Here is a 20,772-nt window from a genome sequence, read left to right as displayed (position 1 = left end):
TCCCCCCCAAATCTGGCCATGTGCATCATAAAAAAATGGGGTCCAGACTTCATGGAGAGGTAGCTGGAAGGCAGGCTTTCTCTCTGCTCCCTCTGTTCCTGGGGCTTCCTGTGGTTTGAGTTGCCACTTCTCAGCATCTCCCCCTGACTGACTGGCAGCACTGCAGCAGCATTGCCAGGGGCAATGGGCTGTAAAAGCAGCTGATCTGTATTTTCCATTGCAGAAGCTGCCAAAGACCACTGAGGAAATGGTAAAAGCTGCTACAGGGATGGCATAGGGCTCTCTGGTGCAGATGTCAATAAAAGCAACTGCAGGGATGGTACAGGTGCCCTCTCTGATGGTGATAAAAGCAGCGGCAGGGATGGTATGGGCATCACACTTCCCTATGTGGATGATGACAATGGGGCACTGCTTAGGGAGACTAGCTCATTTTCATTCCTTAGTACTGCTGGGACAGGAGTCATCACATAAGGTGGTGGAAACTCATGTTCATATGGCCCTTCTAAAATGGGCAGATTGGCACTGGACTTGGGGCACACTTTCTCTGGGCCCTTTGCACAGTGATTGTTTGGTCTGGTCCCTGGGACAGCACTCCTTGGTTTCTGTATTAGGCAAATTCTAGCTTCCTTAGTCATGCACTACCCTAACCAAGGTGGATTTTGGCTCACAGTGTTTTCCCAAGCATCACTATAGGGGAATTGGTCTGGGTGTCCTGGGTTTCCAGTTACTGCATCATGGACTTTATGGATGATCCAGGGATCTAAAATGCCATCCTGGGGCCAGCCCATGCTGAAAGTTGGCCATTCTAATTCACAAAGCATCCTAAGCTTTCCTGGTTGGAACCTTATGCTGTATACATCTTCACAGAATGCACGGGGGAAGTTTTTTGGCATACAAACTAACAGGATCCTACTTTGTGTGTTTCCATGTTTCCACCCTGTGCTGATGGTACACAACAGGCACTCAAGCCTTACACTTAGTCCCTCTCCAGCTGCGACCCTCACAGGAACTTTGAGCACCTCTTAACTTTAGTGGGTCTGTATAAGCCCCCAGCTTGGAAGAGGGTCCCTTTGCAGGGACAGCCCCCCCCAGACTGCCCTTGATCATATGAGGTCACCACAGAACCATAGATCAGGACTCTGCACTTGCCCTGCAGAAGTGACTTTCTGCATCTCACTCAGTTGCCACAATCACATGCACACAACCACCACCACCACCCCTTCCTTTTCTTGGGCTTGGAGAGAAGGCAGCTTCCTCCTGTATTCTCAGGAGCACTGAGGCCTCCCCTTTTAGAGAGCTGATCAGTCACCCTCCTAATTTTAGACTTAGGCTTTTCCTGCCCCTGGGGGTCTTACCCATCTGATGTGTGGTGCTCCTTGCTTCTTTCTCAGGGTCTCTCAAACCCACTGGCGCTCTGGTTCTTCCAGGAGGGCTCTGGTGAAGACCACAACCTCTTTCTAGACTAAAAGGGGAGTCCAGGGGCACTCAGGGTTTCACCTGGGCCCTCCCAGCCTCCTCAGAGACATCTGACAGAAGCAAACATTTGTTGCCACCTCTGACCTTCTCAACACAATCCTGGACAAGCCCCCAGAACTGTAGGAGCATAGAAGTCAGGTGTATGTGGTGTTGAAGGCCAGGACACGAGAACTCTGAGAAGGAAGTTGATTTATTTTGACCAGCCAGACTCAGCAGACTCCTGTCCTAATAAAGACTAAGCCCCAAATAGAATTTTTTGAGGTCCCTTTTATACAGAGGAAATAAGAGTGGGGAGACAAATGGTGCTTGTATGCAAAAAGACTTTTTGTTACTTTCTTCAAGTGTTTTATCTGAGTATAGGATAGGTTATTTCCCCCAGGTAAGCTTGAATTAATGCATATCCCCCACATTCCAAGTCAGCATTTAGCACGAACTCCCCACATTCCAGCTTACATCCTCCCTGAATATCCAAAGCCTAAAAAGTTTATACTTCTCAATTGGCTTTCTAGGCATATTTGGATATAAAATAAGTTTGGATTTGTGCACAGGCTATATTACATCTGCTGCATTCAGTCCTCCATTTATAAAGGACTCCAGCAAGAGGACCAATACCCACCCTAGACTCACTGAAGCAATCCAATCAAAGACCCCAAATTGAATCCAATTCAAGTTCTCAAGCCCACAGGAATGAATTAGCTCCAAGAATATGTGATCTTTCCTGGGCTCCACATAAAGTTTCAAAGTGCCCCAGCATGAAGGTCAGTTTCTTTCTCTTACCTAGTATTTTATTGTTGATTGGTTTTATATTAAAACTCTTCTCTGACACTTAGAATTGGCTGTATTTAATTGAGCAAATTTTTCCAGTTCTTCATCTCATTCTAGCCCTGGATATTTGGTATAATTTTTAACATTGTACTCTTTGTGTAATTATTTCACCCCAAGAAAAAAGATTCTTTCCTAATTCATTCTCTGAGAATATTGATCTGTTCTGTTTTTGTTTGTTTTTTGTTATTTTTTTCTCTATAGTTTTTTTTTTACACACTCCTTTCATTGCCTCTAGCTGTTTTACATGATATGCACAATCTTGGAGGATGGACACTTCAGAAAGGACTTTCTGAAGTCAGTATTTCCAGTCAAATGAGGACCAGAGACTCACAAAAAGGGCTCAGACCAGCCCCAATGAGCCCTGGAGAGAGGTACAGGTAAGACACCAGAAGCCTTTTTTCACAACTCGGTGAAGCTTGAATTCCTGGCCTGCCAAAAATATGGCACCCTTTAGAAAACTGTTCCCTGCAACCCTAAGGAGGTATTGTGTCTTTAAACCTTAAATGCCTTCCTCCATGTCAGCAATGGGGTTGAATCAATGGCAGTGGCTGTCCTTGTCTGGATTAGCTAAAACAGCAGCTCAGAACTGGAACTCAGTAATCAAAACTTGCTGATCAAAGATATGCTCAATCCCACCATTCTTGGACTAGACTTCCATGTTCCTCTCTACCCACAACAGCCAGCCAGGGACTAGATCCTAAGATAGCCCATATCATGAATGGGGGATGGGTGCCAGCTGTCACTGCGTAGTGAGCTACTCAGTATTTTTTAAACTTGATAAAATTGTAATTAGACTGTGTAGTATTCTTTTTTAACAAGTCAATTTTATTTATACATATTAATAAAGCTTACAATTCATACAAAGTATAAAAACAGTGGAATTTGGTATGATCACATAGTTGTGCATTCATCACTTCAATCATTATTGGAGCATTTCCATTATTTCAGTAATAATAAAAAACAAACAAGAAAATTCCTCACCTCTCAACCTCTCTATGATTCCCCTGCTGTAAATAGTTGCTATTTCTGGCTACTCTTGCACAATTATTTATTAGTTCATTAAGTTGTTTTTGAGATGTATTCACATCCACTATAATGTATCCAAAGTGTATAATCAATGGCTTTTATTATAATCATAATGTTGTACATACAGTTTTTATTTATTTTTTATTTATTTATTAACATTTTTTAAATTTTTTTATTTAATTCATTTAAAAAATATATATTACATTAAAAAACATGAGGTCCCATTCAACCCCACCACCCCCACCCCCCACTCCCCCCACAGCAACACTCTTTCCCGTCATCATGACACATCCATTGCACCTGGTAAGTACATCTCTGGGCATCGCTGCACCCCATAGTCAATGGCCCACATCATAGCCCACACTCTCCCATGTTCCATCCAGTGGGCCCTGGAGGGATCTACAATGTCCCGTAGTTGCCCGTGAAGCACCACCCAGGACAACTCCAAGTCCGAAAAACGCCTCCACATCTCATCTCTTCCTCCCATTCCCCACACCCAGCAGCCACCATGGCCATCCTTCCCACATCAATGCCACATTTTCTCTGAGGACTTGGATTGGTTGTGTCCATTGCACATCTATGTCAAGTGGGGGCTTAGATTCCACATGGATACTGGATGCAATCCTCCTGCTTTCTGTTGTAGGCACTCTAGACTCCATGGTGTGGTGGTTGACCTTCTTCAACTCCATCTTAGCTGAGTGGGGTAAGTCCAATAAATCAGAGTGTAGGAGCTGAAGTCTGTTGAGGCTCTGGGCCTGGGTATCATATTGTCAGTCCAGAGATTCAAATCCCCTAAATATATCTTAAACCCCAGCACCAACTACAATTCCTGTAAAGTAGCATGAAAGTCTTGTGAAAAGAGATCCCCTCTGAGTCCAGTTCCATCATGCAGAAACACCAGCTCCATTAATGTTACTCCATTAATGAGATATCTTTTACTGGGATCTAGTCAAGGTGAGCCTCTGGCTATGCAAGCTGTAGCAGCTTTTCCTGTAACTATTCAACAAATTCCTCCTGATGCTCAACACCCACAAGGGGGTGTCAAGTTTCATCCTGAGCCAAAAACTTTTAAACTATTGAAAGATTTAAAATGGGCAAAGATACTAAATAATGTCCTTGTTAGTGAAATCAGGCTTGTAAGAAAACTCTCTGTTAAAGTGTTAACTAAGACAAGGAAACTATTCTGGCAGCAACTCTGCAACCCCCCTGCTGTCTACATGACAATGTAGCTGTGGGCTAGTGGGGGTTAATAGAGTTAAGCCACGGAAAAAAGAGAAAAACATGGCAACATTGGTATTCTGTTTTATTTCCATGCTAATTCTAATTGGGCTTATTTAACCAAGATAATAAAATTAGTACAAAATTTTTATCAAGGTTTAAAAAGGAATTTTCAGTTTTAAATCAGTAGTTTACTCCTGAACTTCAAGTCTCAGTATAGTCTTACAGAGTAATAATCCAAAAATGTGTGTTAACGGTCTGTCTAAACTGCTAAATTAGAGTTTTAACTACATTCATGCTGCTCAAGTTATCTTAACTGATTGCTGATAACTAATAAAAATGTTTCCAAGCACAAGCTTGCATGTTACAGGCAACATGGATTCCAGAAGAAATCTTAAGAAGTGATATTTAAAATGTGATATAATGGAGAGCTTAAAAGTAGCTATACCAAGAAAGTAAGAATTATGAGTTAATTGTAAACTGTATGTTTCTGTTACTGTGTTGTGATTGTTCTGTGTTTGTTTGTTCAATGTCAGTGTATATTTTGATACCTCCAGATGGTAATATAAATTAATAAAAATTTATAGAAGAGCTCTATTCAAATGGCCAAAAATTAAATAAGTGCTTATATTAATACATAAGTTTAAATGTTAATAAGATCTCTAAAATGATAAAAATTGTGAGTCTTGATTAAGAAAATTACTATAAGTCTTTTTATAAAAAGTTGTTCTTGCCTAGATTGAAATGAATAGCTTATTTTTCTTCACAGGATAATATGAAGGATGTAAAACTTAAATGACTATTATAAAGGTTAAGTTTGTGAGAATGCTAACTGAAATTTAATAAGTTTTTGCAGAAAAGTGTGTTTTGCCCTAAAGTAGGATGGCTAATTTTCATAAACTCTTGGAACATAAATGCATGTGGCAAGTTATAGAAAGTATTGTGGTAACTTTAAGTAAAAAAAAAAAAAATGTGTTCTGTAAAATTTGTCTTAAAATAATATAATTATAGTTTATATGGTTATAAATAATTATAAAAAGTCTTATGAAGCATTGTTTAAAGTGTTTAAGTGGCTAATTCCAAAAGGTCATTATTAAACAAACCTGAATTAATAATAATAATAATAAAAAGTAATTTTATAACAGAAAAGCTTGGCTGCAGCCAGCCTCCTTTGACAACTTGCTTCTAGGAAACTGTTTCTGATATTGCATGCTACTAAGTATTAAAAGAAAGAAAAGTTTTATCTCTTTTAAGGAACATAATGTTCAAAACTGCTTTCTCAAAATCAAATCCTGAAAAGTAGCCTTTTATTCCAAAGTAATTATAAAAGATTTGTTCTTTTACCTTGAAAGAAAAATTATAAGCTGAATAAAAGGTGTTTTAAAGTGTTATAAAATTAATAAGTTTTTTCTTTCCTTTAACCCTCTGTTAATTAAGGTGTTAACAATATTTAAGGAAACTTTGAATATTGTCTCTGATTCTGAATATGTATGCCTTACTGTTAAGCATATTGAAATGGCTCATATCTTTGTTACTGATGAATTATCTCAACTTTTTGCTGATTTGCAACATCTCATTAGATTAAGACAGCATCCTATTTATATTACACATATACATTCTCATACCTCTTTGCCTGGTCCTATGACAGCAAGTAATGCTCGAGCTGATTTATTAGTGGGGTGTTTACAAAGTGCTCATGATTACCATACTTTAACTCACATTAATGCTAAAGGCCTGCGAAATAAATATCAAAAGCTAACAAGACTACAAGTGCAGGAAATTATTCATACTTGTCCTACCTGTGGACCACTAACAGCAGTGCCTTTTCAGGCTGGAACTAATCCCAGAGGCCTGACTCCTAATCAATTATGGCAGATGGATGTTATTCACATTCCGTCCTTTGGTAAACTACAATATGTTCATGTTTGTATTGACACTTTTTCTCATTTCATGTGGGCTACTGCTCAAAGTGAGGAATGGTTTCATAATGTTTGCTCACATCTCTGGTCTGCTTTTGCTGTAATGGGATGCCCTCTAAAAATTAAAACTGATAATGGACCCTCTTACATTAGTAAATCCTTCGCTTCCTGTTGTGGGAAATATGCTATTGAACATGTTACCGGCATTTTCCATAACCCTACAGGTCAAGCTATTGTTGAAAGATGCCATCATACTCTCAAGACTATGCTTTTAAAACAAAAAGGGGGAGATGATGGTATGATATCACATAAAGATCAATTGGCTAAAGCTTTATTTACCTTAAATTTTCTTAATGTTTATGATTCTATGACACCGGCTGAATGTCATTTTGGACATTCTCAAAAATCCACAGAAATTGCAGAATCTGAGAATCAACCAGTATTTTGGAAAGATGTTTTAAGTAATGAATGGAAGAAAGGCAGGGTTAAAGTATGGGGGCGAGGTTATGCTCTTATCGTTTCAGAAAATGTAGAAGAAATCTGGCTTCTGGCAAAAAGGATTAAACTTAGGACTGAAGAAGTGGAGTCTTCTACACATATGCATCCTACTGATAGTGAGTGAAACCGGCAATGGTAATGGTAATTACACATATTGGGCTTATATCCCTAATCCCCCATTACTTCGTGTGTTAACCTGGAGAGATCCTTCTTTTCCTGTCTATTTAAATAGAACTCATATATTTCCTGGACCCGTGGATGATAGACTACCACTTAAGCCACGAGAAGAAGGACAAAGGATTTATAATCTCCTTCTTCCATTTGATTTCCGACCTCTTTGCATTGGCAATCGCCCAACATGTATGGCTGTGAAAAATAGAATTATGATCAATTTTAGCCATAGTAATACTAAATCTTTGGTAACTTTATTCCTATCCTATCAATACCAAAAATATAAGTATCCAAGTTATAGTTGTCCTAAGAGGAATGCTGGTGATATGCAAAGATGGTATGAATGCCATATGGGAAGAGGATCTGTCGTTTTTAATGATTCCTATGGAATAGTTTGGGAAAGTGCCCCTATGGGGAATCCCAACAAATATAAGGGCAGATTTATTTGGTATGGTATAAATAGCATGGGACAACAAATTAGTAATATGCAGTATCCCTTTCATGATTCCCTTGATTTGGATGAGAAAATAATTTTTACCAAAAATAATAGTGATTGAAAAAATAAAGGGAAATGGGTTCCTCTTCCATGGTGGAATAGCACTGGAGTCCATGATCAAAAACAAATATGGAAAGTCTTCTTAGGAGTAGCATCTACTTCTGAATGGAAAGGTAATAAAAGTATGGATGGACAATATTTACAATTAGATCACATTCATCATTTTCAATCATATGTCAGAGATCCAGATGTGTTTGTGGTAGGGAAGGCTACCATTACTGAAAATGCTTTATTTTATAAGGATGGGGCTTTGTATACTTGCTTGTCTGAGAATATTTTACAGAATGGAGATATTATCACCATGGCTCACTGAAGACGAGGCGTGTGGATCCCGGTGAAAATGAATCAGATGTGGCAGTCATCACCTGAAAGTCATCTTCTTTTCCACCTGGCTCAAGGACTGTTGAAACGATCTAAGAGATTTTTGGGACTTCTCATAGCTGGCATTCTTGGCTTCATTGGTGTCATCACTGCTGCTGCCACTGCTGCTGTTGCATTGCATGAGATGGTGCAGACACAGCAATACATGCATGATTGGCACAAGAATGCAAGTGACTTATGGCATAATCAGGAGCACATTGATGAAGGACTTAATAACAGTTAGTGATTTGGAATCTGCTGTTTTACACTTGGGAAACCAAGTTTATAATTTGAATTTGTTAAGAGAATTGAAATGTGATTGGAATGAAAGTAATTTTTGTATTACTCCTTTGGATTATAACATTTCTATGTTTCAATGGAATAAGATCAGAAATCATTTGTTAGGACACAAAGGAAATATGTCATTAGAAATTGAGGAATTGCAGAAAAAGATTTTAGAAATTCTCATAATCAGATATATGTAGATAATGATAAGGACATCTTTAATGATTTAATTTCACATTTAAATAAGTTTAATCCTGTTGATTGGTGGAAGTCTCAGCATTTCTTATCTGCCTTAGGAATAGGGATATGTGTATTAATCCTGTTGCTCATGGTTGTCGCTTGCCTGGGAAAAGGTGTTTGCCAGAGATTGCACTGTTTGGACACAAAGGGACAGGCTAATAACTTAGCACTTGCTAAAACACTACAATAGTACCCCGAAGTCAGTGAGCTTGGCTGGTAGTCAATGACGGGTAAGAACCCCTGGGGGGCAACCTAAGACAGGCACAGTCACTCTGACTAAAACAAAAAGGGGGAAATGTGGGAAACAAAGGCATGTTGTTTCCATGGAAGCAAGTTACTTCCTTGATCACTGAGTCAAACTGTCCCTTGTGATTATCGGTGCGGATCACAATCTCAGCAGGGAAAGCACACCTGCAGGCAGAACAATAACATAGAACAGAATGACCTGAGTAACAAGATTTGTGAGTATAGTTACTGATTTTTATAATAATAGTTCCAGTAAACTTTGTTGGTGTTCATCAATCATTAGTTAATATAGAATGAGGTAAGGTTAATAGGTAACTTGATTTTATGCTGAGTGTCACGTATGTTAGGGGTATATATACTAGCCCCTTGACTCAATAAAGTTGTCTGATGAGCTTGAGAAATCAATGCTCTTAGATCCCCTGAACACAATCTTTCTTTGTCTTTCATTCTGGATACCTCGGGTCATCGACCAAGACTCCAACACACCCCCAATCTCACTTCTTGTGTCTCTATCCAATGGTACAATGTACCCTCTCAAAATGAGCATTCAGACATTCCCCAGGAGTCTGTCCCATGTCAGACCATCCCCTCTGAGCATCCTAAACAGGTAACCCTCTTAATTATATTTTGATATGGTTTTCTCAGCATTTTACTCTCAACCAACACCTGACACTCTCCTATGTTCGTATGTTGCACCTCCCTCCCCCCAATTTTTTGGACACTATTACCCATCTGCCCAGCCCCAGCCCCCTCAAACCCACAAAGCCCCACCAAAAGGCAACCCATTGCCCCCATTTTATCTCTTCTTTGTGTTCATACTTACCACCAGCTCATCATAGATTCCACCCACGCAGATGTCAGCTTACATCCTTCCTCCACCCACCAGTTTCCTGTAAGCCTATCTTCCAGTCTCTAGCTCTCTGAGGCAGCTTGCTTATTTCATATCATTAAGGTCATGGAGTATTTGTCCTTCAATGCCTGGGTTGCTTCACTCAGCATAAAGTTCTCAAGATTCATCCATGTTATCACGTGTGTTTGTAGTGTATTTGTTCTTAAAGCCAAGTAGTATTCCATTGTATGTATATACCACATTTTATTGATCCACTCATCTGTTGATGGGCATTTGGGTTGATTCCAACTTTTGGCAATAGTGAACAGTGCTGCTATGAACATTGATGTGCATATATTTGTTTGTGTCCTTGTTTTCAATTCTGCTGGGAATATACCCAACAGCGGAATTTCTGGGTCATATGGCAAATCTATGGTTAGTTTTTTGAGAAACCGCCAAACTCTCCTCCAGAATGGTTGGATCCTTCTGCATTCCCACCAGCAGTGGATGAGTGTTCCCATTTCTTCACATCCTCTCCAGCATTTGTATTCTTCTGTTTTTTTCATAGCTGCCAATCTTATGGGAGTAAGATAGTATCTCATTGAAGTTTTGATTTGCATTTCCCTGATAGCTAGATATTTGGAGTATTTTTTCAAGTGCTTTTTAGCCATTTGTATTTCTTCTTTGGAGAAGTGTCTGTTTAAATCTTTTTCCCATTTTTTAAATGGGTTGTTTATCCTTTTATTTTCAAGATATATGAGTTCTTTATATATGCAAGTTATAAGTCTCTTATCAGATATATGGTTGCCAAATATTTTCTCCCACTGTGTGGGTTCCCTTTTTACTTTCTTGACAAACTCCTTTGAGGTGAGGAAGGCTTTAATTTTGAGGAAGTCCCATTTATCTATTGGTTCTTTTGCTGCTCGTGCTTTTGGTGTGATATTCATGAAGCCATTTCCTATTACAAGTTCCTGTAGATGTTTTCCTACACTGCTTTCCAAGGTCTTTATGGTCTTGGCTCTTATATTTAGGTCTTTGATCCATCTGGAGTTGATCTTTGTCTAAGGTGTGAGATGGTAATCCTCTTTCATTCTTCTACATATTGATATCCAGTTCTCCAGGCACCAAGAGAGTGTTTGGTGGCTTTATCGAATATTATATGGCTATATATATGAGGTTCTATATCAGAACTTTCAATTCGATTCCATTGGTCTGTGTGTCTCTCCTTATGCCAATACCATGCTGTTTTCACTACTGTAGCTTTGTAGTATGATTTGAAGTCAGGAAGTGTGATTCCTCCAATTTCGTTTTTCTTTTTCAATATGTCTTTGGCTCTTCAGGTCCTCTTTCCTTTCCAAATAAATTTCATAGTTAGATTTTCTAGTTCCTTAAAGAAGGCTGTGTTGATTTTTATTGGGATTGCATTGAATGTGTAGATCTGTTTTGGTAGGATAGACATCTTAATAATATTTAGTCTTCCTATCCATGAACATGGAATATTCTTCCATTTATTTAGGTCTTCTTTGGTTTCCTTGAACAGTCTTGTATAGTTCTCAGTGTATAAGTTTTCTACATCTTTAGTTAAATTTATTCCTAAATATTTCATTTTTTATTTACTATTGTAAATGGTATTTGTTTCTTGATTTCCTCCTGATCTTGCTCATTATTGGTGTACAGAAATGCTACTGATTTTTGCGCATTGATCTTATAACCTGCGACTTTACTAAACTCATTTATGAGTTCTAGAAGCTTTGTTGTAGATCTCTCAGGGTTTTCTATGTATAGGATCATGTCATCTGCAAATAATAAAATTTTGACTTCTTCCTTTCCAATTTGAATGCCCTTTATATCGGGTTCTTGCCTCAGTGCTTGAGCAAGTACTTCTAAGACAATGTTTAAAGAAGGGGAGAGAGTGGGCATCCTTGTCTTGTTCCTGACTTTAGAGGGAAGGATTTTAGGATTTCTCCGTTGTAAACAATGTTGCCCATAGGTTTTTCATGTACAGTTTTTATCATGTTCAAAAAATGTCCTTGTATTCTGATCTTTTCGAGTGTTTTTATCAAGAAAGGGTGCTGTATTTTGTCAAATGCTTTTTCTGCATCTATAGATATAATCATGTAATTTTTTTCCTTCAAACTGTTTGTGTAGTGTATTACATTGATTGATTTTCTTATGTTGAACCATCCTTGCATACCTGGAATGAATCCCACTTGGTCGTGGTGTATAATTCATTTAATGTGTTGTTGAATATGATTAGCAAGTATTTTGTTAAGTATTTTTGCGTTTAGGTTCCTTAGAGAAATTGGTTTGTAATTTTCCTTTCTTGTGATGTCTTTGTTTGGCTTTGGTACTAGGGTAATGTTGGCATCATAGAAGGAGTTAGGCAATGTTCCTTCTGTTTGGATTTTTTGGAAGAATTTCAGCAGGATTGGTGTTAGTTCTTTCCAGAATGTTTTGTAGAATTCACCTGTGAAGCCATCTGGCCCTGGGCTCTTCTTAGTTGGGAGATTTTTAATGGCAGATTCTATCTCTTTGCTTGTGATTGGTTTGTTGAGATCATCAATTTCTTCTTTTGTCAATATGGGCTGCTTATGTGTTTCTAGGAATTTGTCCATTTCCTCTAAATTGTCATTTTTGTTGGAATATAGTTTTTCAAAGTATCCTCTTATGATAGTCCTTATTTCTGTGGGGTCAGTGGTGATATCACCTTTCTCATTTCTTATTCTGTGTATTTGCATCTTCTCTCTTTTTTCCTTTGTTAGTCTCACTAAAGGTTTGTCAATTTTGTTGATCTTCTCAAAAAACCAGCTCTTGGTCTTGTTTATCTTTTAAAGTGTTTTCTTATTCTCCATTTCATTTAGTTCTGCTCTTATCTTTGTTATTTCCTTCTTCTTCTTCCTGTTGGATTACTTTGTTGTTTTTTTCCTAATTCCTCCAAATGTGCAGTTAGTTCTTCAATTTTTGCTCTCTCTTCTTTTTTGATATATGAATTTATGGCTACAAATTTCCCTCTCAGTACCGCTTTTGCTGTATCCCATAAATTTTGGTATGTTTTGTTATCATTATCATTTGTTTCAAGGTAGCCATTGATTTCTTTTGAGATTTCCTCTTTGATCCACTGTTTTTCTAAGAGTGTGCTGTTTAATTTCCAAATCACGGTGTGAAATCTGGGCCTGTGACCCTTGCAAATTTCCTGCTTCACTCCACTATGGTCAGAACTACTATTTTGTATGATTTCGATCTTTCTGAATTCATAAAGCTTTTCTTTTTGGCCTAGCATATGATCTATCTTGGAGAATGATCCATGAGAGCTTGAGTAAAATGTATATGCTGCTGTGTTTATGATAATGATTTATATATGTCTATTATATCCAGCTCCTCTAATATACTGTACAAATGTTTTTTTCTTTAGTGATTCTCTTTTGAGATGTTCTGTCCAGAGTTCATAGTGGTGTATTAAAATCTCCCACTATAATTGTACATGCATCTGTTCTTTCACTTAGTTTTTCCAGGGTTTACCTCACGTATTTAGAGGCACCCTTGTTAGGGGCATAAATATTTATGATTGTTCCATCTTCTTGACAGATTGTCCCTTTCACTAAAATGTAGTATCCTTCTTTGTCTCTCACAATTGTTTCACATTTAAAGTCTATTTTGTTTGATATTAATATAGCTACTCCTGCCTTTTTTTGGTTATTGTTTGCTTGTAAGATTGTTTTCCAAGCATTCACTTTCAACCTCCATGAGTCTCTGAATCTAAGGTTTGTCTCTTGTAGACAGCATATAGATGGGTCATATTTCCTTATCCAATGTCCCAGTCTGAATCTTTTGATAGGTGAGTTTAATCCGTTGGCATTCAGTGTTATTACACTCAAGGAATTATTTGTGTTAGCCATATTTTGATTGGACTTGTGTTTGTTATATTTTGTTTGCTTTTTTTCCCTTCTCTATTTGTCATTTTTGTTGCTCTTACACTCTCCTTCAACTCTGCCTGTCCTGTTTTTTCCTTTCTTCCTGCAGAACTCACTTTACAATTTCTTGAAGGAGAGGTTTCTTGTTGGTATACTCTTTCAGTTTCTGTTTATCTGTGAATATTTTGAACTCTCCAACATTTTTGAATGTAGTTTACCTGAACAGAGTATTCTTGGTTGGAAATTTTTTTCCTTTAGTACCTTGACTATATCATATCACTGCCTTCTTGTCTCCATGGTTTCAGATGAGAAATCAGCACTTAATCTTATGGAGCTTCCCTTGTATGTGATGTTTTTCTTTTCTCTTGCTGATTTTAGAATTTTCTCTTTATCTTGAGCATTGGATAATTTGACAAATATATGTCTTAGGGTCGGCCTGTTGGGGTTTCTGATGATTGATGTGTGCTGTGTTTCCTGGATATGTACTTCTGTCTCTTTCAGTAGATTTGGGAAGTTTTCAGCCATTACTTCCTGCAACACTCCTTCTGAACCCTTTCCCTTCTCTTCTCCTTCTGGATTGCCTATAATATGTATGTTTGAGCATTTTGCATTATCATGCAGGTCCCTAAGTCCTAGCTGGATTTTTTCTATCTTTTTATTGACCAATTCTACTCTCTGTTTAATTTCCGATGTACTGTCTTCCACATCACTAATTCTCTGCTCTGCCTCTTCTAGTCTGCTGATTTTTGCTGCAAGTGTGTTTTTGATTTCTTGAACTGTGCTGTTCATTTCCATCATATCTGTTATCTTTTTGTGTATGTCTGCAATTTCCCCTCCAAGTGTTGTCTTCATGTTGTTAACCTGTTCCTTTACTTCATTAAATTTGTCGGTGATAAATGTTCTGAGATCTTTCATTACTTGTGCGAAGTTCTGCTCCCCTTCCTGATTTTTAGTTTGTTCATTGGATTCAGCCATGTTTTCCTGATTACTGCTTTGGTTTGTAGATTTTTGTTGCGGTCTGGTCATCATTTTATCTTGACGGGTTTAATCAGTTCCTTAGCTTCTTTGTCTAGTCTTGGGGATTAATTTGCTGTTGTGTTTGCATAAGTGTTATATGTTCTCTTTGTCACTTTGTTCTTCTTATTCTAATTTCTTATTGCTGGTTGAGTTCACTTTAAAGGAAAGTAGGGCCAGGGAAAGGCAATTGTGTAAACAAGGAAAAAGTGTAGAGTAGTATTGGTGATAAATGTTAACAGAGCAACAATATGAGATCTGGAAGGATGGATATTAGATTCATGTAAGTTGTGTAGAGTTATAGCAGTAGGCATAGTACCATAATGAGGTAGTCGACTGAATATGGGAGGAATATGGTATGAATTAAAAAGCTAGTATTTTCGTGAAAGAGGGAAAGAGAAAAGAAAGGTAATAGTTTCAAGAGTGGATAATAGACAGAAAACAAAACAAAGGTATTAGAAATTAAGAGTTAGACACTTTGTGAATCAAAGAAAGGGAGGTCACATATAGGGGCCAAAGTAGATGATGGAGGATATCAAGATGTAGGGGAAAGGCAATAGTGTAGGTAGCCAAAATCAATTCACACAGAGATGAGGCAGTGGAGGATGAGGAAACCCAGCAAATGTGAGGTGTTCCCTGCAGCACCTATTGTATAATTAAGATAAAATAAAATTAGAAGGAAATGAGGGACAAGAAAGAGAGAAAAAACAGAAAAAAAAGAGAAGAAAGGAAGAAAGAAAAAGTGGGTGTGTAAAGGGCGGGGAAAAGGTAGGGAAAAGAAAAAAACATATACACCAACTGCAACAGTAACAACAACAAAATAACCCTAAATAACTGAAAAAAAAAGGACTTTGGGGCATACGCTGGGAGAAAAGACTAGGGATAATGCTATATTAGCAATGAGGACATTAAAAAAATAAAAAATAAAAAATAAGATAAAATGAAAATCAAAACAAAACAAAAAAGAAAAAATGCAAACGTTGAGGGCTAGGACATTCAAGGACCTCAGATGGACCTCAGGGCATGATGGATTCAGGGATGGAATGTCTGAGATATTGAAGACTCAAGAGGTGTGAGTCTCTGGGGTGTAGGCCACCAGGGTTTAGGGGGCTCAGATCTGGCAACCTCAAATCTGGTCAACAGGGAGCCTGGGAGCACTGCAGTGTAACACAGTCTTCAGGGATCCCCACAACTGGGTGCCATCCCTATGGGGGAAGTCAGATCCACAAACTCTATCGTATGTGTCTGAAGCCCACAATTCACTGAGTCCCTGGGGTCTATTCTGTGGATGTATCATCAATTTGACTTCAGGACACCTCCCACCCTGTAAGCATCTGGAACGGCCAGTTGGGGGCACCTCTACACTGCAGCCAATTTAATGACAGATCAGAAGCCAGGCCCGGGGGTGGGGCTCCAGCCGGAAATGCCAACAACAGAGTCCAAAACCAAAATTCCCAAGCTTCACAAAATATTCCCCCAATCGACTTCCAGACGTGTTCCCCCCCGCCACACCCTGTGACAGCCTCCCCATTACATCTCTTTATTGCCAGCAATCTAAGTCTGCTTCAGATCGGCAGCCGGGCTTGGAGGGGCGGGGCTCCAGGCAGAAGCGCTATTGCTTGTGTCTGCAATCAAAAATTCCCCACTTCGCAATAAAACCCCCATTTATCTCTCCAAATTGGTCTACAAAGGCGTCTGGTCCTGTCAACCCCCTAACAGCCTGCCCAGGGCTTACAAATCCCCCAGTACCACAGAGCCTCCAAAAAGCACAGCCGCAGCACAATTTCTGCAGCTCCACCCACCCCAGGAGGGAGTGTCCTGCATGCAGCTCTCACCTCCATGCAATAGATTTTCAATTATATCTTAATGACTAATCCTCTCCATTACCTTCCCACCAAATCGATGTCCAGACACTTCCTGCCCTGCAAAAATCCCAAAACAGCCTGGTCCCAGAGAACCTCCAATGCTGCCAGCTGCTTCTTTGCAGGAGAGACCCTCAGGTAAGCTCACTCAGCCACCATCTTGCCCCGCCCCCCTACATACAATTTTTAGCACAATTTCTCAGCCTTTTCCATACACCATTCTCTGGATGCTCTATAATGCTCCTTTGGCCTCCTGAGCTCCAAAACAGCTATTACAGACAGTTTCTGACTCTTCAATCTATAACAATCTACTGCTAGTAACAGACATACTATGTTGTGGTTTAAAATTGCCCCTCAGCTCTATTCTAAATTCATAGTTCTGTTTATTTTATTGCCCTCAACCTGTCATAACCAGAAGCAAAACACTGGAACTTTAAATTAAAACTCAACTCCACTTGCCTAAAGGTTTGTTTATTCATACTATTTTGCTGAAGGACTCATATGTATATATAAATCAATAAGTTAATCTGTGCAGTTTGATGTATATTTTCTGAATAATTTAGAGAAATGTTGACCCTTTCATCTATTTTATAAAAAATGAACAGTTCTTCCTTTTAACTAATTTATGAATTAATCTTTTGTGGAAAAGCAGGAGCCTGTGGCCACCCCCACCCGAGAGGAAAATTCCACAGCCCCCTAACCACCTATATCTAGCTTCTGTAACAAGCTTGCTTGACTGTAAAACCTTATCTGAAGGCCTCCTCCTGTAGAAAGTGTCATCAGCCCCTGCCAAAAGGCCAATCTGACCCAGACCCTTGTAAATAACAAGAACTCCCCAACCGCTTGTCTCCCCTGATAGAATTTCCAGCGCTTGATTAACTGCAAACACCTGCTTCTGTACATGCTTGCTTGCTGAGCTACTGCCCCCTGACCTGAAACTAAAGGCCTATATAATCAAACTCCCCCCATGACTCGGGGCTGCTCTCCCCTCTGCTTAGGATGAGGCAGTCACCACGCAGCTAATAAAGCTCTCAATTGGAACTTTAGAGTCTGAGTCTGGTCGATATCGTTAGTCTATAACACTTTCTGAATTCACTGGTTTCTGAAACTGGTCTTAAGCAAAGGTCTGATAGCTAAGGTAATTAATAGAGACTGTGTAACCCTGTCTAAGAAGACTCTTCAAAGTGAATTAAACTGTTTTTCACTTCAGAGAAACAAACAATTCCCACCAAACCCTGAAAATGTATGTCACATTGGACCTCCCAGGACAACTCCACATTTTACTAGAGCTTTAAAAAAGTTGTATTGGCCCTTCTCAAAGACTCTCAATAGAAAACATCATCACCACCTATACCTGGAGAACAAGTGGTACATTTTTTACTTCAGTAGCAGAGAATATAACTACCAATTTTATTTATCTGTAAAGAATATTTTTTAAAGATTTTTTTCTCTCTCCTTCCTGCCCCCTGTCCTCCCACCCCCCACCCCAGTCATTTGTTCTCTGTGTCCATTTGCTGCGTGTTCTTGTTTTTGTCGGCTTCTTCTGTCAGTGGCATGGGAATCTGTGTCTCTTTTTGTTGCATCATCTTGCTGTGTCAGCTCTCCATGTGTGTGGTGCCATCCCTGGGCAGGCTGCACTTTCTTTCATGCTGGGTGGCTCTCCTTATGGGGCACACTCCTTGCACATGGGGCTCCCCTACATGGGGGACACCCCTGCGTGGCAGGTCACTCCTTGCACACATCAGCACTGTGCGTGGGCCAGCTCCACACGGGTCAAGGAGGACCGGGGTTTGAACTGTGGACCTCCCATGTGGTAGATGGACACCCTAACCACTGGGCCAAGTCTGCTTCCCTGTAAAGAATATTTTAAGAGACTCTGAAAGAGCAAAGTAACTAAGGATGAGAATATTTAAGAGTATCTAAAATTTAAATAATAAATCTTTCCCACAAAATTTATCTCCTTAAAAGAAAGGTACTAAATAACTTATGTGAATACCCTACTTATATTTTGAAAAATCAGATATTTTTATTTAAGTGAAGGTGGAAATCAATTAAAATATGAAGGATAGAATTAAATAACCAGCTATATAGCCAATTCAAATTACATTAAAACCTAAATATGAACTATGAACAGAAGTGGAATTTTCCTAAAATGAAGTGAATATTCACTAAACTCCATCCCCTCCCCAAATAGGTAAATTACATTAAGGAGAAGAATTCTACATGGACTGAGATACTTTTACACTTCAATATGTATGAAAGCATAAAAATAAAATTAATGTCGCCAAAATAACCAGCTATATAGCCCATTCAAATGACATTAAAACCCAAATATGAAGTATAAAGAGAAGTGACATTTTCCTAAAATGAAATGAATATTCACTAAACCACATCCCCTCCCCAAGTAGGTAAATTACATAAAGGAGAAGAATTCTACATGGACTGAGATACTTTTACACTTCAAAATGTATAAAAACATAAAAATACATTTAATGTTCCCAAAATACTGTCTGAGTTTTTAGGGTTACATAGTTAGAAATATATAATTCTACTCTTACAAACAAGTCAACTAGGAGAAATAAGTTAGCATAATCATTTGAACTGGGTGCCTACATATTGGGCAGGCCTTATTTTTTTTTTTAGCTTTTTTGAATATGTAAAACAAGCCATAAGATGTCCTTTTTTGTCATGGATGATACAGTCAATTTTAGGTCACAAGGTTCAATGGCACAAAGATGGAAACTAGATTCCATGCATTTTTCTTGATCTTGTGTTTCATTCCTCTCAAACTCTGACAGCTTTAATTTTTTAATTTTTAAGAAACTTTAGATTATATAAATGTTTAATAAAAATTGTAGGGGATTCCCATATCTCCCAACTCCTCACCCTAACCCTCCTACACTTTCCCACGTTAACAACATCTTTCATTAGTGTGATAAGTTTGCTACAATTGATGAACACATATTGAAGCATTGTTATTAACAATGTACTGTAGTTTCTATTATAGCTTACACTCTGCCTTGCCCAATTTTATAGGTTATGACCAAATGTAATGGCCTGTACCTGTCATTGTGATGTCATGCAAGACAATTCTAATGCCCCAAATGTCCCCATATTATACCTATTCTTCCCTCTCGCTCACCTCAGAACCTCTAGTGGCCACTCACTACCTTTACATCAATGATAAAAGTTCTTCCATTGCTAGAATAATATTAAGTCTATAATAGAATAATACTAAATCTACTTTAGTCCATTGTTCACTCCCCAGTCTTGAGGATTTCGGGACGGTGATCCCACTCTGCTTCTACTTGAGAGGGGGCTTAAATCCCAATGGGCAGAGGGCTGACATCTTCTTGACTGGTATAAATGTTGCTACTAGAAGTTGATGGCTGAGAATAGCCCTCATTTTCTTGGGATTGGGAGGCTTGTGTGATTTTATTATTTTCCTCTATGTCATTTTTCTGAAACCAGGAACATTAAAGCCCTCTTCTACATGTGTTGAGTTTTCTAGTATGGCTTTCCCACATATTTTCCCTTTATCATTTCCTTTATCTTCAGGAAGCCAATTCTCACATCTGTTGTAATGCATTTCCACAAGGGAGGATACATTTCATTGCATGAAGTACATTTCCCACAGAGAGCTAAGGAAATTTCAGGATCTTCTTCAGATGAGTCTGTATCACTCTCCTCTGCTTGATATACAGTAATTTGATAAACCTGATCATCTTCATATGAGAGTTCTTGTCCTTCTTCTCTAATCTTCTGAATCAAGAGATTCAACTTCAAATTATACACTGAATTGATCTGAAGCTGAATCCTGATTCAACCAACCACCAGAATGTTCACTTATACCAGCATCAAGATCCACATCCGATAGTCTCCATTGATTCACTCCTACAGAATCTTTTACACCATATCTTCCTTATTATATATAGAGCAATATTTTCATCAGAGGAAAGGTAAATGCTAACATATTTGTGGTGCTTTCTCTGTTGTCCACCAGCTAAGTTTTCTGAATTTTCTCTCACTAATTACTCTCATTTTAGATGAAGGTCTAAAAATCAAATTTGAGGATGAAGATTTCTCCTACACCTCTTGCACAGGGTCCCTTTGATGGCTGCCATCTTTTTTTAAAGATTTATTTTATCTCCCCTTCCTCTCCCCCTCCCCAGTTGTTTGTTCTCTGTGGCCATTTGCTGTGTGTTCTTTGTCCACTTCTGTTGTTGTCAGCAGCACGAGAATCTGTGTCTCTTTTTTGTTGCATCGTCTTGTTGTGTCAGCTCTACATGCATGTGGCGCCATTACTGGGCAGGCTGAACTTTCTTTCATGCTGGGT

This window comes from Dasypus novemcinctus, chromosome 19 (genome assembly GCF_030445035.2).
Source record: "Dasypus novemcinctus isolate mDasNov1 chromosome 19, mDasNov1.1.hap2, whole genome shotgun sequence".
Taxonomy (NCBI): Eukaryota; Metazoa; Chordata; class Mammalia; order Cingulata; family Dasypodidae; genus Dasypus; species Dasypus novemcinctus.
The sequence above is the reverse complement of the archived record's forward strand: the minus strand, read 5'-3'. Positions refer to the sequence as shown.